The sequence below is a fragment of the Peromyscus leucopus genome, chromosome 6 (assembly GCF_004664715.2).
Source record: "Peromyscus leucopus breed LL Stock chromosome 6, UCI_PerLeu_2.1, whole genome shotgun sequence".
Classification (NCBI taxonomy): domain Eukaryota; kingdom Metazoa; phylum Chordata; class Mammalia; order Rodentia; family Cricetidae; genus Peromyscus; species Peromyscus leucopus.
Genome location: NC_051068.1, coordinates 42,068,922 through 42,085,052, shown reverse-complemented (window position 1 = coordinate 42,085,052; position 16,131 = coordinate 42,068,922). Strand labels below are relative to the sequence as shown.

The following is a 16,131-nucleotide window of genomic DNA, read 5'->3' as shown; positions in this document are numbered from 1 at the left end:
GTGTTCTTGAAGCTTCTGGAGTCATCAAGCCTGAAGCAAACCACAGGAGCATGAGCAGGCCATGGTTCTCACCCTCAGCTGCCCTTCAATACAGGAGCACTAGAGATTTCTGAGTTAAATGGTTTGGGATGATGCGGGGCCCTCAGGAGTTTTTGATGATCTCAGGTGATTTTTAGATATACTCAGGGTAAATAATGGGGCGATAAAAAGGGAGTCTCCATGGTGGAAGAGACTTTGGTAAAGTGTTCTACACTGGGAATGGGCTTACAAGAATTTGTTTTGAATTAGTAAAAGAGATATAACAGCTACTGTAAGACCAGAGTGGGCTTTAGACTACTAGGTTTTCTTACAAGTGTGGGTCAGAGCCTACATGGGGTCATAGAATGAATGTGGGGGTTGTGAAAACTTTAGCATCAGTAAAGGTTTTGGAATACACAATGACCAAAAATTATTTCAAAATCAAATGCACAATGAATCAGGGTATTTGGGCAGTGCACACCCTTGTTACACGTGACTTCCCTACAAGCTTGGGGCGAAACACAGCCTTCCCACTTTTAATTGTGCATACCATCACACCATGCCATGAAACAATAGCAAATTCAAGACAATTGTATGTTATGAACTGCAGTGTTTTATTCTGTTGTATAGGCCAAGTTTTCTGTTCTTAGGGAAACATAATGTCTTTATTATGGAAACAATGGTTTCATATTTTCATACTACCATTCCTGAGCATGTAAGTGTCAAATTATTGTATCTTGAGATTGTATTGTTATAATTGTTTTTCTTTTTTAAATTACTGCTTCAGTTGCTAGCGTGAGTTTCATAAAATATTGTTAAATGAATTTTGACTTGGGATTAGGTCAGAATTCCCAATATATTTTTTAATGGCTCTAAACATGCTTCTGCAATTTTGTGCTTATGCAAAGCAGAATTCTCAGAATTGATACTATAAAATCAAAATACTGATAATTTTGGAAAGTGATGATGCTTAATATCCTAGAACTAATATTAAGCTAATACTCTGTTCTTTATGTGTTAATAAACAAGTATATTAATCTCATTAATATGCATTCTTTCCTTTTTCCTTTATAGATTGTGTCTTATTTACTGTTTTATTGCTGTGAACTAAAAAGCATTGCTTCACTGTCTTTTAGCTGACACCATGACTCTCATATTAAAAAGAAAGGCATTTGATTGGGGGCTTGCTTACCGTTTTAGAAGGTTAATTCATTATCATCATGGCAGGAAGCAGACAGGCATGGCACTGGAGCAGTAGCTGAGAGCTCTACATCCTGATCTACAGGCAACAGGCACACACACACACACACACACACACACACACACACACGAACGGACCGACGGACGGACAGACGGACAGATAGACGGACGGACGGACAGACAGACAGACAGATATCAGATCTGGGTTGGTCAGGTGCTTTTTAAACCTCAAAGCCCATCCTCAGTGACACACTTCCTTCAGCAAGGCCACAGCTTCTAGTCTTTCCTAAAAATTTCACTCCCTAGTGACTAAGTACTCAAATATATGGGCTGATATGTGCCATTCTCATTCAAATTAACCACAGATGTGAGAATTCTCTCTCTCTATAAAATATATACATGTGTATACAAATATATAACTTTCTAGTTGAGAGTGACAGTTGAGAACACCTATGACAACAGGAATATGGACAAGCCAAGTTGACATTTTTTGTTCACTCCAGAAAAACTTTGTTTTGAGGAGAAGTATTGAAAATGAGCAGTGACTTTGCCCTTTGTGCCAGGGAATTCCTATTCATCAATTAATTGGAGACAGAGATTGCTCTCCTGGGAAAATGCTTGCTTCTTAAATAGTTTGAGTAGCAGGACTTGTTTGGAGACTCTTGCTTTGTTGAGTCCATCGATCCTTAACTGCGATGTCGTAAACTGCTGAATTCCAGTCCTCCACCGTGAGAGACATCTTCAGGTTACGTGACAGCAGAATTGCAAGCCCGTGTTATCTTGCTGTCTTTCCATTTGAGAGTGCCGAGACTGCTGAGTTCATGTTTGGAGGGTGAACAACAAGGGGAAGCTCTATGCGATAGAGACAGAGCAGAAAATAAATTACAAATTGGAACTTGGCATTGCCTATAAAATCTCACTCCGAGGACCAGGTTCAGTCATTTTCAGTTTTCCACCATGGCTCTACTCCTCCGTGATATAAGTTCATGGCATAAGTTTTCCCTCTCTATCCTCCTCTTGTGTTGAATCCATTTTTCTCTTTTTCATGCTCACTTCTCTGAAGAACTCAATTACTAACATCTGTTCATTCTCTCTCATAAATAGCTCCCAAGTTCATGTGCTTCTTGCCATTGCCACAGCTGTGTTCACACGGCTCATCTGGACTTGTGCAATGTCATTCTCCTCTGAGAGAGCTTCCCAGCATAGTGTCCATGGCATATAATATTTGTTATTGCACGCTGATGTCAATGACAAAGTCTGCTGTTGATAGAGACAAACAACTAACCCAGCCTTTCTTCATTCCCACAAAGACTGAAGGGCCCATGTTGTCATGCACACTCAGCTGAACATGGTGTATTTTCCCTCCATATTCTCAGTAGGAAGCTCTACTCTAGATTCTTCCAGTATATTACTGTTCTGAACATTTAATTCTTACCACTGTGCCTGTCATACTAAGCTCCTATTATTGTATGTTGAGTCAGTTCAAATTTCTAGAGTTGATTTTTTCCACAAGACTTTGTTATATATCCCAGGCTGCCCTAAAATTCATTATTACCCCTGACTGCTGGGATTGTAGGCATGTGCCATAATGGTGGGTTTAGAACTAACACTTGAAAACACAGACTGTTTATATGATAAAGGCTAAGCCTTTGGGGTATTCATCTCAAAGTCTTACTCCTTTCTCTTACAACCAGGATTCTTTGTTAACTTGACCTGGGACTCTACACAGGGCATCCCTGGACTATCATGTTCTGTCTTACATTACTCTGTTCTTTCTTATGTCATCTCCTCTGCTCATGATACACTCACGCTATCATTGCAATGAGCCTGAGGACACTTACTAATCTTTTAAAATCCTGCCAAATGTTGCCTGCTCACTTAAGTCTTCTCAACATGATGATATCCTTTCTGTGTTTTTCCAGGAAACTTGACTAATAGTCTTGTGGATGGGGGGAAAAAAACTCATCAATGAGTATCCAAAATCTTCTTTGCTTTTATTTAGGAAAAGATCTTGATAGTTTCCTGAACAGGAAATAGGTTGGCAAAAGTTCTGGTAATAACAAAAATGGGTCAGTTTCTTTGCATGAAAAATGAACAGAAGGGAGTTCACTAGTAGAGAGAGAGGCTTGGGGAGGGAGTTGAGTAAAAGGGCAGAGCAAAGCAAAGACAGAATAGGTGTGCTGATAATTTCAGGTGTTTGTGTCATTATGATAGACATCAGTACCTATTGCTGAAGCTTTCAGTGAAGCATGTCTCATATGTAAGAGATTCAAGAAGGTGTTGTTTTATTTATTTTTGAGGTGCATGTTTGGTTTGAACATGATGGAGGGGAAGTGGAGCACTACACGACAGAAGCGACCTGGGGAGAGAGTTCACCAGTAAAGTGCTCTCCAGAATCCATGGCAAGCATAGTGGTGGTTATTTGCAATCCCAGGGCTGGGAAGGAGGGGACAGGGAGATTCTTGGGGCTTTTAACACAGCAAGTGCAGCTTGGTTGGTGAACCCCAGATTCTAGTGACAAGCACTGTCTCAAAAACAAAAGGCCAATGCCACCTGAAAATGAATACCTGAAGTTGGCCTCTGACCTTTACCTACACCTCCATATAAGTACATCAATACATATTCATGTATTGATACACATGTATATACTGATTCCTTCACATGTATATGACCCAGCATATATATGCACACCCATACTTCTACATATATGTATACCAGCATACACACATATACTGATACACACATATGCACCCACATTCTCTCGTCACCCTCCCCTGCCTAAATTAAAACAGGCACAGAAGGACAACTAAGATCACAGGTTAGTAATTTGAAGTTGAAAATAGACTTAAGTTACAGAAAAAAAATGGGGATGAAAATCAATGTTTTCTAGAGTTTAGAGTTTAATGGACAATAAACTTAGTTGCTACCTGGCTTTTACTGCAATTATAGTGGTGATAACACAGGCTAGATTTTAAATATTACTCACAATGTGAATGTTCGGGCATAGGTTCCCTGTGAAGCACAGCTGTCTAGGCCATAGTTGGCTCCCACATGGAGACTGGGAAAATCCTCAGTAGAAGGGGTTCTGGGCAAGAAGACAGTGGGTATCTGTGACAGACAACAGCTCCTTACTTTACTTAGATCTGACTGTCAGGTCACAGTTGACTTTGAAGGCTGTGTTGAATCTTGCATTGTGACTCAAGAGCTCTTGTGTGGGTGTGGCCATTGCCACAGCCATAAACAACATATGGGAACAGTTTACTTCTCAGTGGTTCCTTTGCAACAAAGAAAGTGTGCGTGTGATCTCAAGGTTATTTTTATGAGGACAGAAATTGCACCTGTTCTGTTTACCACCCTGCATTGGGACAGTGTCTGGTCCACACTGGAAGCAAGGTAACATTTGTTGAGCAAATAAAAAATTAATAACTGCTTAGTAAATTTTTAAATAGTTTCTTAAATAATACATTCCAATGAGCTGGGGCTAGGAGAAATGTTTTGGTTGGTAGCTAATGAGAGACAGACACAGAAAAATACAGACTAGGGCAGTTCACTTAAATTTGTAGCCCATTATCATGGTTTCTTTTCTTTTCTTGGAGTAGACAGTGAGGCTCTTTCAGTTCTAGCAGATTTTAACTAATTTGCCAATGAATTTCAGTGCTTATCAGGAAATTAAATTAGGTTGACTACAGTGCAATCTTTTCTGGATTTTATAAAGTGTGTGTATGCCTGTTTGTATGTGTTTATAGCTTACATGTGCATGTGTATTTGGGTTCATGTACGGTGCATGTCCTTGTGGAGACCGGAGGAGTACATAGGTGTCTTCCTCTGTTACTTGCCACCTAGTCTTTGTGTGACAGCATCTCTCATTTAACCTGCGTTCTCTTTCTATGAGGCTGTCCAGCTAGGGAGTTCCTGGGACCCTCTGCTCTGTGTCCCAGTGCTGCGGTTACAGGCCTGCACAGCCATGCTTGGCTTTTACGTGGATGTTAGGGATTTGTTCTCAGATTTTCTCGCTCCCACAGCCATCTCTCTCACCCATTAAGCCCTAGCTCCAGTCCCTAAAATGTAATATTTTAAAATGCTATTTAAATTCTGTTCCTGTTGCACACTTAAGCAATCTGGCTATGCATGTGAACGCGTGGCCTGGCTGGGCTCACTGGAAGCTACTCCTACAGTGTAAAATTATCTATTGCTTGCCCTTGCATGTCCCTGCCCGTTGCCTGCGTCGTTACTATCACAACCTGTCTGCACTGAGCTGATTTATGGCCGAGTTTCATTAGCTAAGGATCTTTCCATTTCTGAGTAATAGCAGTTTCCTGTGTGAATTGAAAATATAATTTTCAATATCCCACGCATGGATCTTGGAGAATAAATGCGGAGATGTCATTAAAATAACTTCTCATACCAAAACCTTTTATATTATGAGCAGTTAATATAATTAAAACAGTTGGTTGTTTCTGCTGGCTTTCATGTTTTGAATACGGTAGAATAAATGCATATTGATCAAATATTGGATTACTTTTCCCCTTTGAGTCTTTGATTTTTCTAAGGACTTTTGTGCTGTATGGTTTCTTTCATTGCTGTGTGTTATAAGGGTTAAATGAGTAACAGCTCTTATGGTTTCCCAGGGCTGCTGAAATAAGGCAACACAGATGTAGCAGCTGAACAACAGGAAAGTATTGGCTCACAGTGCTGAAACCTGGATGTCCAAGATAAAGGTCAGCATGCTCCGTGGGCTGTGAGGTAACATATTCTTCATGCCTGTCACCTCCCTGCTTCAGTGGCTTGCTCACAATCTGGCAACCCTCTGCTTATAGACACATCGCGCTCTCTCTGCCTTCATCTTCTTGTGGTATCGATGAAACATAAAGTCTACTAAAAAGTGAAAGTTGCCAAGGAAGATGCCGTACACCTTTAATCTCAGCATTTGGAATATAGGCCAGAGTGTCAGGAGTGCAGTGCCAGCTTTGTTACACGAGTTTGACGTCAATCTGGGACATAGGGCTCTAGTTTTGAAAGAACAATATCTTCATCTTCATCTTCATCATCATCATCAGCAGCAGCAGCAGCAGTAGCAGCAGCATTGAAGATGCCGATGTGCTAGCTAATGCCAGCATTCAGAAGGTGGGTGCAAGAAGATCAGGAGGTTCAGGCCGGGCTGAGCTACACCAGACACATTTGTGTACACATGTGTTTCCGTGTCCCTCTTACAAGGACACCAACAGTATAAAATTAGGGGGCACTCTAAGGACTTCATCTTAACTTGAGTGTATGTAAAGCCTTTGTTTTCAAGTAAGATTACATTTGCAGGTGCTGAGGGTTAGGACTTCAGCCGCTTTTGTGGGAGACATAATGCAATGATAATAGCGTCATACCATTGTGAAGGAATGATAGGGTGTGGGGTGAATAGTCTTGGGAGTTTTGAGCTGGACCCTGAAGGGGCAGGGTGCAGGGTCTAGTGGAAGAAACTGAACAATTTACCAGCTATGGAAATAAGAGTGGAATTTTTGAATATATTTAATATTTCACCCAACTACAAATATGCTTCTAAAAGGTGTGTGTGTGTGTGTGTGTGTGTGTGTGTGTGTGTGGTGAAAGCACATGTGTGCAGGTAATGAAAGTCAGAGAACCATGTCAAATTTCCTGTTCTCTCATTCTCTCCCTTACTCCTTTGAGACGGGATCTCTCTCTGAACCTGAAGTCTGTCTTTTGGACTGGGCTAACTGGCCAGTGAGCACTCAGCATCTGTCTGTATCTAATGCTGGGGTTATAGGCACAGCTAGCTTTTACATGTGTTGTGGGGACTTGAACCAAGGTCCTGATATTTGTGCAGCTTACCCGCTTACCACTGACCCATCTCTCCAACCCCTTGAACAGTTTTTGCAAAGAGGTAAATAGAAACTGCATTTAAATCCTGGGCCTGCTATTTTTCCAGCTGAGTAACTATGTTTGAGCAATCCGACATCTGCAAAGCTTGTTTTCCATGTCTGTAAATGGAGATCTGACAGCTTGTAGCTCCAACGAGACACGCTACTCAACGTTCCCAGACCTGCACCTGTAAGTTAGCAACACTTAAAAATAGAAATGCCCTTCCTCCCTACTGTTCCTTTTCTTTTATCCCTTCGGCTTTAAAATTGCCCACACTAGTGACCAAAAACAAATGAAAATTATGTAGTGTCGTATTACAGCAGTTGAGGATAAGGGGTTGAGGGATGCAGAATAGGGCTGGCTACCTGTGCACTGTGCAAATGGGAGAACTCTGCGTTACTCTCGGTCTTCCTGAGTCCTAGAATTTAGACTTAAAGCATTTGGTCTTAGTTAATGTTTTGCTTTGATCTGGAAGATTGTCACTCGAACATCCAATGACTCTTGGGGGGTAGGACTATTTATTGGAGGACTCAGCGGGGTCCCACAGGCATGTGACATGGCAAGTTTTGTTAGGTCTTTGTTTTATGTCACTTACTTAGTGTATTTTAAACTCTTATTCTGTGTGTGAGCAGAGAAAGGTACCTGCTCTTGAAAAGCTTGCCTCTTCTTCCTAGGGAATCCTCTACTGTGTACACAAAAACATCTCTCATGGACACTCCTGGTATATGCGTGGGGGTAAAGCTGGAACAAAACACTGGGGAAAGAATGTTATTAATGCCATGGATGTAGAGTATCAGGCTCCAAGGACTGACTTCAGCTACTGTGGGACTGGTCATGATGGAGAGAAAAGTGAACCAGTGACCATTAGCAATAAAGTAGGGATGTTTTTTGTTACACCTGTACTAATAAGAATCTATCTCAAAACAAAGCACAGTGAAAAGCTACAAGCAATTTTTCACACTGTCATGTGGGCAGTCACATTGTCTTCTAGTCCAAGGAATAATGTCCTAATGAGGAAATGAGAAGTTTGTATTTGGGTACCACAGGCTAATCCAACGACCAGAAACAAATTCTCTTGTTTTTTGTTTTTTGGTTTTTTTTTGTTTTTTTGTTTTTACTACAACTTACACTGAGACTTCAAACATGTTTCTTTGAACTACCGTGTGGAGCTTGAGCAGATCTTAGACCTGACCTTGTCCAAGTCTCTCAGGGAAAATTCACAGCACACTAAGATGAACTGACTGCCTCAAGGTCACAGCATCATCGTTCAGGACAGTTCTACTTCTTCTGGTCCTACTGTCTTTCCTTGGGCAGTTGTTAAGAAGTAGCAAGAAGACAATTGAACTTTTTAATTCCCAGTTTCTCTTTGCATACGTACAGGAAGTGAATTTTCTGCTTTTTCTCCCATTCCCATCTAATTCCAATTCAGTGTTTCAGCTGAGGTCCTTTGTGACTTAGTTTTGAGTTGTCTGATTTGGAATTGATTATTTGGGAAGTTTGGGTTCTTTTCTTCTTGCAGGGTTCTTTCTTTTTCTGTAAATAATCTTCATGGAGTTTATTACTATGTGCCTCAACCATTCCTCTAGCTATTTTTACCATTCAATTTGATCTTCATTAACTACCAGGTGTTAGGCATCTGGTCTCCTCATCTTGGGTTCATCCTAATTTTTTTTTTTTTTGGTTTCTTCTTTATTAGCCTGGACTGTTTTGTGTAGACGATCTTAACAGTCTGGCTTAATTCCAAATTACAAAATAGGTTTGTAATTAGTGAGATGTTTGCCAAACCCAGTTGATTTCAGAATGAGCCATGGTTTTAAAATACTTTTCACAGATTTTAAAAACTAGTCTTTCGTGACGACTTTATTTATAACTCTGGATTAAAGAAGAGTTATAGCATAGTGTTCAAGGGTGGGAATGTAATGTCATCCTGTTTGTTTTCCATGGCTCATGAGCCACAGGCATTGGAGCACAGGGCTTGTTACATTAGTTTTGTATTTCTTGATGAAGCTAGTATTACAGACATGTATCATATAAACACACAGCTTTATTAGTGTCAGGAAGGAAGAAGCCTTTCTCTTCCCTCTGAAGACGAAAGGATGATGACCTTCTTAGCTACCAGGTCAAACAGGGTGACAGACAATTTGGAAGCTTACATTGTCAGGAATAGTGATTTATTTTTTTATTTTTACATATTAGTTAATCCACTAACAAGAATTTTTGGGATTGCCACAGTCTTAACTGTTTTAAGTCTTCATCTGCGACTCCAGGATGGCATATAAAGGAAGACTTGGAAGCCAAGGATGTGCGCAGTACAGTGCATACTTGCCTGGCTGTGCTGAGTCAAATTTATTAGCGCTGACTTCTTTGCTCTCGGCTCAGGGTCAGGAGACACTTGGAGACACATCTTTAGAAGAAGCACTGTTCCTTTCACAAATGCCTCAGTACTGTCTCTAGCTGGATGCCCTCCTGAGTAGTGTGGCAGGTGCACATTTCAGGACCGTTTTCTTTGGATGGGTCATCTGGAGCCAAGACTGAATAAACTGGCTAACCTTTTATAGTAAGGGCTCAGTCCAGTGAATCTCTACTTCTAAGAGATCATTTATTCTGACAACCCTTAGGTTTTTTTTTTTAGTTTCTACTTGGCATTTTATAATAGCTTGTCTACTGTAAATAATTTTTCCTATGAAAGTGAAATGCTTTTTAAAATCTTTGTAGTCTCTTACATATGACTAGTTTGCTCCCACAATCACATTAGGGGAACACCCAAGAGCTACCAAACTGGGGCCCACAGTGCTTGAGGAGATGTAGCACCAATGAGCACCATGAGCACATGTATGGGCACTGTTGTCAGAGAATGAAGAATTTTAATATATTTTCCATGCCTGAGAATGACACATATGTCATACTGAAATCCACTTTGTGATGATGTAAGAAGTATTTTATTGAAGGACAAGTACATCACAGTTTTGGAGTAAAATATGTTTTAAACTAAAAATGGTACTAATATATGAAAACATCTATATACTTACACATAACTTACATTCCATATAAAATATGACTACATTTCAGCACATTTAATATGAAGTAGGGTAGGCCATCTAGATGTAAGCATGGACAAGGACTAGGAAGCTTTTTAGATGCCCTGACTTCTAGGAATATCAATAATGTTAAGGATATAAAATTTTAAATTTGTGAGCCATCGGATATTAGGTATAGCAGACATTTATTTATCTTGGTTACTCTCTCATACTTAGTATTTTGCTTTCTTACTTATTCCCAGAGAAGGTAATAAAACTCCAATTAGCCAGTAGTGAGAGACAGCCTGACTGAGAGCTTGTCTCCTGTCTCCCAGCCTGTCTTCTCCTTGAAGATCATTAACCCTGCACACATGCTTGTGAGTGTATCTTAAAAAGGAAAAATAAATTCTTTGTTGGAGCTACAAGAGAATATATTATTATCATTTCTTAAGGATTTTTAATTCAATGAGTAAATTAAAATTAATTTTAATCTTTCAATTCTCATAAAATTATAGAAAAATGCTTCCAACTGTAGAACACATTGTAGACTATACTAAGACCAGGAGTTTAATTGATACTGAATTAAAAAGAATGTTTAGATGTTGCCTAGCAGAGTCATTAAAATAGTTTTGTAGATGAGACTGTGAGTACTTTATGAGCCACCCATGTTTCCCAGTCCTGCACATGTTAATTTCTTTTTATTGAAAATTTTCCTTATTCTTGAGAATTCTGCACATACACACAATGAAATACGAGCCTATCCACTTCATACCCCAACTCTCCCAGATCTTCTTCCATGTTTCTCTTCCAGCTTCATGTCTCTTCTTCTTGTTGTTGTTTGATAACCCATTCAGTCCAATTAGTGCTTCCCATAAGTGCGTGGCTGTGGGGCCACCCATTGCAGTGTGGGAAACAAACCAGTGAGAATATTCTCAGAAAAGGACGATTCTCCCTTCTCCAGCAGCTGTCAACTACCAAAAATGCCTCATCAAGGAGTAGACCCCTCTATACAAACAAAACAAAACAAAAACACCAAAAACCAAAACCAAACCAAACCAAACCAAACCAAAAACAAATAGCCTGCTTGATCTTGTACAGGTCTTATTCAGGCGACCACAGCTGCTCTTAGTTCACGACAGCAACAGCATGTTTTATCCAAAAGACAATCTTTGTCAGTTCACAGCACTCCACCCTATTCTTATTTACGCTCTTACCTGATTTTTGTTTGTTTCTTTGTTTTGCCTCTTCTATGACGTCCCCCGAGTTTGTCAGGGGTGTTGTTGTTGATAAGGATGTCCCTTGAGGGCTGAACACTTAGTCTCTTATTCGCAGCATTCTGACCATTTATGTATCTCTGTATTGACGCCTGCCTACTTCTGATTAGTTTCTGTCAAGTAAAAGTGAAGGAAAAGTCTGGGTCTTGAGGCTCTTTCTTTCGCCACCCATCCATATGGGTGAAATAAAGAATGTTTAACTTGATGGTAAAAATATTAAGAAAAGCTTAGGTAATAGAATGACAGGTTAGAGGAAAATAATTTCAAAAAACCTGCTCCATGTGCTTATTTTGTATGAGGAAAAAAAAACCTTCTGTTGTGTTCTCAGATTTTTGGAGTGTTTGTTAAAATAACCAGTACAATGAAGTGGTTGAATCTGCAGGTTTTATACAAAGAGATATGGCCAATTACAGATTTAAAACAGTTAAGCGCAGAGTTGTATTGTTATTATTATTATTATTATTATTATTATTTTGGGTTTTTTTTTGAGACAGGGTTTCTCTGTGTAGTTTTGGTGCCTGTCCTGGATCTCGCTCTGTAGACTAGGCTGGCCTCAAACTCACAGAGATCCTCCTGGCTCTGCCTCCCAAGTGCAGGGATTAAAGGCGGTGTGCCCCCACTGCCTGGCAAGCACAAAGTCTTATGTTGTGGATATGAGCGAGTGGTTCAACCTTCAGTGGCTGTGCCTGTACTGAATCGATTTTATTTATCATCATTCTTTAAATAATATTGGATAACAAGTATTTACATGTTGTTTATATTATGTTAGGTACTGTGAATAATCTAGACATGGTTAAAGTATATGTAAGTGTGTGTATGGGACATAGGTAAATACTGTCCATTTTGTAGAAGGGACTTGAACACCCTTGGATTTCAGCATCTAACAGGGGCCTTGACATCAGTCCCATATAGATAATGAGGGACAACTATGTTAATTACCTGGACAAATATGACTGCTTTTAAACTTTTATTTATTTTTCTGTTCTACAGTAAATTTAATTACTTAAATATAATTCCCTTTGTCATATTAAACTCTAAATAGAATTTATTTCTAGCCCAACATGTAGTTTGTAATGTATAATATCTGAGAGTTAATGATATATTTTGTCTTCCTGATGCATATTATCCCCACATTGACTACCAAGTCCTTGAGGTTTTACAGGTGTTTCTCTGGTCATCCTTACATACATATTTAAACCCTGTTTCTTCTTTCCAGAGATGTAAAGCTTTATAATGCCTTCTGAAGCGCCATAGCAAATGAACCACCAAGGGAAGAACACCAAAACCACAACTTAGAATTATATATAACTATGTAAGTACATGCAACTATATAACTATAGATATAAAATTCTCTATATAACTGTATAGAGTTATATATATATATATAATGTTTCTCTCTCTCTCTATGTATGTATGTATGTATGTAGCTTATTTCTTTCTTATTTAACAACCTGAGGTGAAGTTAACCAGGGGCCTGGTGGTTCCTTGTATGCTTTTACGTTACCTTCTCAGCCTGAAGCTTGCTCACCAGTACAATTTCTGGAAGTTTTAGCCTGCTCCTTGGAGAGGAGACATTCTTGTTTCTAAATACATGACTCAAAGTTGTAGATGTAAATGCTTTTATATGCTGGCTGAAATAGAATTGCATACTCTTTCCTGGAGGGAAACTGTCACCTCTAGCTAGGTGACTATGTGCTGAGATAAAACTTGGGAGTTATGTAACAGAGAAGGAGAAAAACAGATATTGAGACAGGCTTAGCAGCTTCCAGATGAACCATGTTGGGACCTATAGTAGTCATTTTCCTAATTGTTATAACAAAATACTTGACCAGAGTAACTCAAGGAAGGGTTTGATTTGTCGCCCATTTCACGGGTATCATCCATCACAGCAAGAAAGGCATGACAGCGGGGGGCTGGAAGCAGCCCTTTAAATTTTGCCTGCAGTTAGGAAGCAGAGAGAGATGAATACTGGTGTTCATCTTTCTTTTTCTATTCAGTCTAGGACTCTATCTAGCCCAGAATGGCACCCACACACATGTAAGGTGTAGCTTTCCATTTCAAATCACCCACCTCGATAATTCCTTACAGGCATTCCCAAGAAGTGTCTTAAGTGGCTCTAGACTGCTCAGGTGGATGGCCAATATCAGCCACCACAGGATCTTTGGTCCATGTTCTAATGTCATAGGAGATCAATTTTGTCATATTCTGTACTATGAACTCCAGTATATTTTCTTGCAGATGAGAGCCATCCTTAAATAATAATAAATACCTTTTTAAAACTGTTGTGAGAATTTCTTTTGTGTAGAACATGAACTATGATCATAACCAACCCTATTTGCCCTCTCCAATTTCTCTCAGGTCTCCCCACTCACACATCCACCTCTTAACTTCGTGTCTCATTCTTAAAAATATTATATACTAAGCCCATTCCGTGTTGCCCATATGTACATGGGTGGGAGGGTATGAAATCGAGCATGAAAATTCTGCCAGTGCCCACACTCAAAAAACATGTAAATATATTTATTACATTGTCATGTTTTTATCTTTCTTAAGAACTAAGACATGAAAATATTCTTCTTTATGTGTTATTTTCATTTATTTTTGTGTGTGTGAGACTGTAGGGCATATGTGGATGATGCATAGGGACTTCAGAAGATAAACTATTAGGGGTTGGTTCTTGTCATTCACTTATTTTTTAATTGAATTTTTTAATAGAATATATTCTGAACACAGTTTCCCTCCCCTCCTCTCCTCTGAGATCTTACCCACCTCCTCAACTCCATGATCATGCTCTCTCTCCCTCCCTCACTCACAAAACACAAAGCAAAACAAAAAACAGAATAAAAAGTTAAAAGAAGAAACCATAATAAAAACACACATACTCCATAAAAATACAAAATTAGAAACCATAATATACAAGCAAAAGAGCAGTAAGAAAAAAAAAGTCTGAACAAAGGAATAGGAGACAAAAAGTCTACAAAAATACCCTTGAGTTCATTTTTGTTGTTGTTGACATCTGCTGCTAGGATGGGGCGTGCCCTGAAGTGTGACTTAATATACTTGGTGAATCTCCATTGGAGAAAATTAAGTTTTCCTTTGCAATTGGACATCAATTGCAGATAGTTTCTTGGTAACCGATGGAATCCCATGTCTATTTCCCGCCTCAGCACTAGGACCCTGTCTGTCCTGATCCTAGTCAGCCCCCCGTGTTTGCAGCCACAATCTCTGTGAGTTCATGTTTATTGGTCTGTTGTGTCTTGAAGACACTGTTTTCTTGGACTCATCTACTCAACCTCCCTCTGCCCCCAAGCTCTTATAATCTTTCTGTTTCCTCTTTGGCTTAACTTCCTGAGCCCTGAGGTTTGTTGAAGACATCCCATTTAGGACTGATTGTTCCAAAATCTCCACTCTCTGTACATTGTCCAGCTGTGCGTCTCCAAGTTAGTTTCCATCTACTGCAAGAGGAAACTTCTCTGATAATGGTTGAGTGATTGGTATTCACTTTGTTGATACATGGTCTCTCTTGTTTCTGCCTCTGTGTCTCTATCTCCCATCTTATGTTTGTCCTGTGAACAGGATGGCCCAGAGGCAGGAGACTAGCTGTAAAATATATTAGCAGCCTATCAGATGATACTACCTGTAAACACAGGGCACACTGATATCGGCACCTTCTTCTGATCAGGTTTCATAGCTATTAAAGTACAAGGCATGCCCAATAGAAGTTTTAGAGTGAAGTGAGTTGCTTCATGGGATTCAAAAGTCTGGTTTGGGAGAAGGGAGATTATGAGCTCAGTTAATTCCTACCACTCAGAATATCACCATAGGATAAAAGCCAAATCCAAGTTCAAGGGGGTCTCAAGGGAGAAAACAAGCAATGCACATTGATAGATTGATAGAGATGTACTTACTTCCCTTATAGAAATTTCCACGGAATGTGGATGGACAAGATTCCAACACTATCATGGTAGGTGTAATAGTGTCTATGTCGAAATCTCTGGCAGTAACAAGATATCGCACCCCTGGGTCAGACGACAGGGACCTTGCTGCCTGGAAGCAGCTCTGAGAACTGAGTCACTAAGGAGGGAGACTGGTGGCTGTTCCTTGGCAGCAGCACTTTTGTGGGCAATGGAGCATCACTGCTGTACCAGAAATCGGCATTCATAGGAAAAGTCTGCAGAAAACAAGCCACAGAGGAGGGATGCTTCAGTAGTGAAGCATCCCACACTTGCTTTGCTATGGCCTGTATGTGTGGTCCCTAGGAATCAGATGTAGTGGGAAGGAGTTGAGAGGCTTTGGGACTTGTTTCTGGGTAAGTCTTGTCGAGACAGTAACTGTCTGATACTACTTCCTGGAATACTTTCATTACCACCACCCCACCTCTTGCCTCTCCTAACCAACACTTTAAATCTATTCTATATAACTCTTTTGGCCTTATTTGATAGGGCTCCAAGCCAATCACCCTTGATGTGGCACCATTGTTACACTGTCATTGATTTGTTATGACTCTCAGAAGAAGGAAGGGCCCCAGTGTAGTGCCCACTCTTCTCAGGGAAGATCAGTGTCTTCTATTCATTCAGACCCATGTCTTCCTTTGCACAGCCTTGGACTCCCTGTGAGTAACACCTGTTGCTCCTGACTAAAGATTCTAGGACAGAATAGAAACCACACACCTTGTCAACTGTCCCTTGTCCTTGTCTTTTGTTAAGACACAAGATTGAATTTTATTTTCTACTTATCATTAACCTTCCTTTTAT

At 39.8% G+C, this 16,131-nt stretch overlaps 1 long non-coding RNA gene across 1 annotated transcript; it reads left to right on the top strand.

Moving 5' to 3' along the window:
• The first annotated feature begins 4,500 nt into the window (after positions 1-4,500).
• On the top strand, positions 4,501-12,683 carry LOC119088271. Its single transcript, XR_005091895.1, has 3 exons — positions 4,501-4,611; positions 5,847-6,342; positions 12,594-12,683. It is a non-coding gene; the product is annotated as an uncharacterized LOC119088271 (long non-coding RNA).
• The last annotated feature ends 3,448 nt before the right edge of the window (positions 12,684-16,131 follow it).